The sequence below is a fragment of the Amblyomma maculatum genome, chromosome 4 (genome assembly GCF_055883805.1).
Source record: "Amblyomma maculatum isolate TAMU_Amacu chromosome 4, ASM5588380v1, whole genome shotgun sequence".
NCBI classification, from domain to species: Eukaryota; Metazoa; Arthropoda; class Arachnida; order Ixodida; family Ixodidae; genus Amblyomma; species Amblyomma maculatum.
The window spans coordinates 84,001,654-84,007,375 of NC_139347.1; positions in this window are offsets into that span (position 1 = coordinate 84,001,654).

The window sequence follows — 5,722 nt, forward strand, 5'->3', positions numbered from 1 at the left end:
GTCTTGCCGTCGTCTGGGCTGTCCAAAAATTTCGCCCTTACCTATATGGTCGGCCCTTCAAAGTTGTGACCGACCACCATGCTCTTTGCTGGTTGTCTTCACTCAAAAATTTGACAGGCCGACTTGGCCGCTGGATTCTACGCCTGCAAGAATACCATTTCGACGTCACTTATAAATCAGGTCGCCAACACCAAGACGCCGACGCTCTCTCTCGCTGCCCCTTTCAGAATCAACTTGCTGTTTTTCTTCCCAATGCATTTCCACCTCTGACCAGAGCCGACCATCTCATTGCCGGACGTTTATCACAACCGTTTGTCTTGACGACTCTGAGAACAATCACGCTCTCTGCTCACAGCAATTAGCCGATGCCTACTGCCGTCCTATCATCGACCGCCTTATCGGCGCTTCGGACCCGCCCAATGCTAGGCTTCGCCGACAGCTTCGCAATTTCAAGCTCGAAGATGGCATCCTACTCCGCTACGTGTAATTGCCCTGATGGAACTCGCTGGATCCCAGTCGTGCCGCGTGTGCTTCGCCCACGTATACTGGCGGCTCTCCTCGATGACGCTACTGCAGGTCACCTTGGTTTTGATAAAACCTACGACCGCGTGAGAAAACGATTCTTTTGGCCTGGCTTATCTTCCACCGTTGCCAAATACGTCGCATCCTGTCCTCTGTGCCAACGTCGCAAACGGCTGACTTCTTCGCCCGCTGGCCTTCTACAACCTCTTCCTTGTCCCGCCACGCCATTCGACGTAGTCGGCATCGACTTATATGGTTCCCTACCTCTCTCCGATGGGGCTAACCATTATATTATAACAGCTGTCGACCACCTCACACGCTACGCTGTGACAGCACCTGTACCGACTGGTTCCGCTGAAGAAGTAGCAAATTTCTTTTTACGATCAATTGTATTGCGTCATGGCGCTCCTTGGGTGCTCCTAAGTGACCGCGGTACAGCCTTCTTATCGAAAGTCGTTGCCGAAGTTCTTCACGCGTCATCCACCCTTCATAAGACAACCTCAAGCTACCATCCCCAGACTAATGGCCTGACTGAGCGATTTCATCGCACCTTGTCAGACATGATATCCATGTACATCACACCAGATCATTGAAATTGGGACACTATTCTACCATTCGTCACATTCGCCTATAACACAGGCGAATATATATGTTATATATGTTGTTGTTACATATGTTATAAATATATATATATATATATATATATATATATGAAGGAAAGAAGCCAACAGTCGGCGAGACCAAGGAAAGCGTTGGGGATGGTACTTTGTTTTTTTTTTTTATTTTTTTTAATGCTTACTTGGATAAGCACAGAAATTAATAATGTAATCTGTTTAGGGGAAAGATAATTAAGCACAAAGTAGAAGAAAAAACAACGTGCCGATGGTGGGAACCGAACCCACGACCTCCGAATATCGCGTCCGGTGCTCTTCCAACTGAGCTACATCGGCCGCTGTCCCCCTGCTACTTGCTTGGGTATTTATGTTGTCTGTATACGAACCTTGAGAGTGTTCACCAGCGCCACCCTCAGCCATAGCGGCGAACGTGGAACGTCCTTTGTTACCGCCAGCGTCACGTAGAACGTGATCAAGAGCGATGGCGACAGCTGTGCTAGAACCCTCTTACGCTACCTATGGCTTCAAGACTGCCAGAACCGAGACCTCCGTAAGCTACAAGCAGATCAATTAAGGGAAATGAGGGTACTCGTTATATTACATGAAGGAAAGAAGCCAACAGTCGGCGAGGCCAAGGAAAGCGTTGGGGATGGTACTTTGTTTTTTTTTTATTTTTTTTTAATGTTTACTTGGATAAGCACAGAAATTAGTGATGTAATCTGTTTAGGGGAAAGATAATTAAACACAAAGTAGAAGAAAAAAACAACGTGCCGATGGTGGGAACCGAACCCACGACCTCCGAATATCGCGTCCGGTGCTCTTCCAACTGAGCTACATCGGCCGCTGTCCCCCTGCTACTTGCTTGGGTATTTATGTTGTCTGTATACGAACCTTGAGAGTGTTCACCAGCGCCACCCTCAGCCATAGCGGCGAACGTGGAACGCCCTTGTTACCGCCAGCGTCACGTAGAACGTGATCAAGAGCGAGGGCGACAGCTGTGCTAGAACCCTCTTACGCTACCTATGGCTTCAAGACTGCCAGAACCGAGACCCCCGTAAGCTACAAGCAGATCAATTAAGATGAAATGAGGGTACTCGTTATAATACATGAAGGAAAGAAGCCAACAGTCGGCGAGGCCAAGGAAAGCGTTGGGGATGGTACTTTGTTTTTGTTTTATTTTTTTTAATGTTTACTTGGATAAGCACAGAAATTAGTAATGTAATCTGTTTAGGGGAAAGATAATTAAACACAAAGTAGAAGAAAAACAACGTGCCGATGGTGGGAACCGAACTCACGACCTCCGAATATCGCGTCCGGTGCTCTTCCAACTGAGCTAAAAGGGAAGACGCAGTACCTGCCATACTTGTTCTGTGGACACTTGCCACGGTGTGGTGAATTGATTAATATGCCCGGTGGCCGGGCATATTACTCCTCCGCCACCACGGCCCGGCAATATGAAAAGTGGTTTAAATTGATTTACAGGAAAAGAAAGGCGCTGTATCTGTAACATTTTTTTTTGTAGACACCTGAACCGCACGGTAAGGGAAGGGAGGAAGGTGAGAGTGAAAGAGGAAAGAGAGACAGAGGAGCCGCAGTGTTCGGCTACGGAGTTGTTTCGACCACCTGGGTATCTTGAACGGGCCCTGACATCGCATAGCACACGGACGTCTCTTCGTTTCGCGTCCATCAAAACGCAGCCGCCGGCGGTTAGGTTCGAACCCGGGTAGTCCGCACAATGATCAGGCATCTGCGCCGCCGCGGCGGGGGATGTGATATGAAAGCTACACACGTGACAACATGCTGTCATGATTATCGGTGTCGGGAAAGAAACCTTTCAACTTTCTTATTAACATTCGGTGTACATAGCAGCTTCCCGACCAGACCGAAATCTACTCTCTAAATATGTATGAGATAGGGGAAGTTTTTATGTAGGTGCGGCTTGGGTTTTTACCAAAGGAACATTTGTGCGTCGTTCAGATCCGAAAAAACATGGCTGCGGCTTAGCTCAGCTAAGCCCATTCAAGAAAGCGAAAACTTTGTTATGCTTGGTTACACTGTGTGGCTGAGCCAATGTAGACTGATATAGGCCTAACTAAAGCTAGCTTACAGAACGGAAGCCCGATTAAACATGGTCATTTGTCTGTTAACATCAAGGAAATCCAATATAGGGATTGTTCCTAGCGCGAATTCTCCATGGCTGTCTGCGAACTTAAAGGACACCACAGCAAGGTTTAGACGCCACGAAAGTGTCGAGGGCCTCTTGAAAGGGCAGGTAGCAGGAGGCGAGCCAGAGGACAGCGGCGGAGGTGGAGGGACAGGACTAGCAGAGCACTACTGGAAGGTTATGTGGGATCAGGCAGAGTTGTACATATCTGGAGATATGTACTGGTAGGAATAAAGTTTGTCAGGTATGTGAAGAAGCAACAGCAGCATCAAGTGTGCGAAGTAGAAGGAACGGGTGCCGCTGGCTCCGTGCTCCGCATGTACGAAGAAGCACGGTTCGGGCTCCTAGTGCCGCACCTGAGGTCCAATTGCTGGAGCCGATGACCTTGGCTTGACGAGGCCAGTGAAGCCTTGCCTTTAGATAGAGTAGTGAAGGCTCTCTAGACCTCTTCTGTGCATTTACTACAGCCGGTGGAAGGGTGAAGCTAGGTTTGACCAAAATTTATCAGGCCACAGGGTCTGTTTTCAACGACTTAATCGGCCACTAGCGGGGCCTATGTAGCTACTACGGCCCCGATGTAGTGAGGACGAGCATTCTCCCAACCATTACCTATTTGAAGATTCGGTAGAAAAGGGTCAATATTCCCCTATAAGCAGACTGGCGAAAAACTGACCACCCAATTATGTTGCCTATATTCGAAAGGACTCTTTTCAGAAAAAAATGTAAGAATTGTGATGCCAAAGCCGATCTAAATCATATGATCTGGAAATGCCCACAATTTCTACCTGAGATCGTCTTCACACGCGACTCTGATCCCTGGGAGACTCTACTGCTCAACCCAGACCCGGGGTACAGATAAAGCTTATCCAGCTGGCCGAAAACGCCGCTGCTGCCCAAGGGATGGCGGCCGTCGTTTAAGTGGGGGGCGGCCATTCGGATCGCTCGTCTGTATTCGCTGGAAATAAAGTTTCTCAACCACAAGCCCCACGAGGCCTGAGAACATTTACATAACACTTTTACGTGAGTTAAACCATAGAGTTTCTTACTCTTACCTAGAGGGAAAGCTGTGCTGCCGTCTATGGGAGTTTACATGGCGTTTCCAGACGGCCAGTTCAGCCGCCATGGGCGCTCAAAGCATCATGGGCCGGAGAGCTACCGAGTGCAGAACTACAACTTTTGGCCAAAACTAACGCAAACATAAACATTGTTCTACAGAAAATAATGTCCTAAGATTGAATATTGTGACTATAAATTACAAAAAGAGAGAGAAACAGCATGTCAGTGTGAGATTTATCCAATATAAGCGATGGCTCTTTCTCCTATTGGCTTAGCTTTGAGCAGCACAAATACCAATATTTCGCACTTAATATGCAAACTTTGAAATAAAAAAAAAAAATGTTATGAAAATATTTATCGTTGTGCAATCACTTAAGGAAGTTTTTAGCGGCATTTCGGGAAACAGAAACCATTTATTGGCGACGTCTGCTTTTGCGCCTTCGCTACTATGGCTTTCGCAGTCTATGTACGCACCTTCAGATGATGATGATGACGAAAAAGAAACATCGCAGTAAGGCCACTCCACGTACCCGAGAAAAACCGACTGTCCCGCAACAAGTAGCACACCGGCCCATGATTCTTAGCGCGCTCATGGCGGCTGAAGTGCAGCGCCCTCAGCTTTCCCTCTAGGTAGTGTAAGGAACTCTATGAGTTAAACGGTGAAAGTAAGAACACACAGCACAACAGAAGAGAAAAGACATGCGTTATATTTACTCTCGAGCAAATCAGCCACAGATTTCTTCTCTTAAAATTAGTTTTTTTTTGCCACCTTTCTTTTAAAGACGACAGAAAGGTGGATGCGATAATCGGAGTTCCCACGAAAGTAATTTAGCAATCTAGTCGTGCGAATGAGAGACGAACATAGCTGCAAACGCTGTCCAACGAAGTGCTAAAAACACTGCTATAAACTTTTCGTTAGGCCCTGCGTTCATCATAATTTAAATTGATGCAGTTTAGCATCTTCGACCTTTATTGTTTACGCTTTGTCGTTGCGCAAAAAAAAAAAAAAAAAGACTGTTTAATTGTGTTTAACATAAGGAAATGTAAAGAACTCGAACGTTCAATTCCTGCTTTAACTGTTTCCCTACAGTACACATCCCTTCTCAAACCTCCGTGCCGGTCGAAGGAAAAGGAAAAAGGAAAGAAGAGAAGTAACCAGCACTGTATATCGACGTTCTATTGTACGATAGATAGTGAACCGGAATCATCTTTCTTTCCGCTTGACTACCTGAAGATTTCTCGTCAGCTAATGTCAATAACGTAAGGCAATAACGTTCGACTTTAAATTTCCTCAGAAAACAAGTCACGGAGGGCAGCGGATAAGTTGCGATTGCATAGCAGCCGGACGTATTTGTTCAGCCTTTAA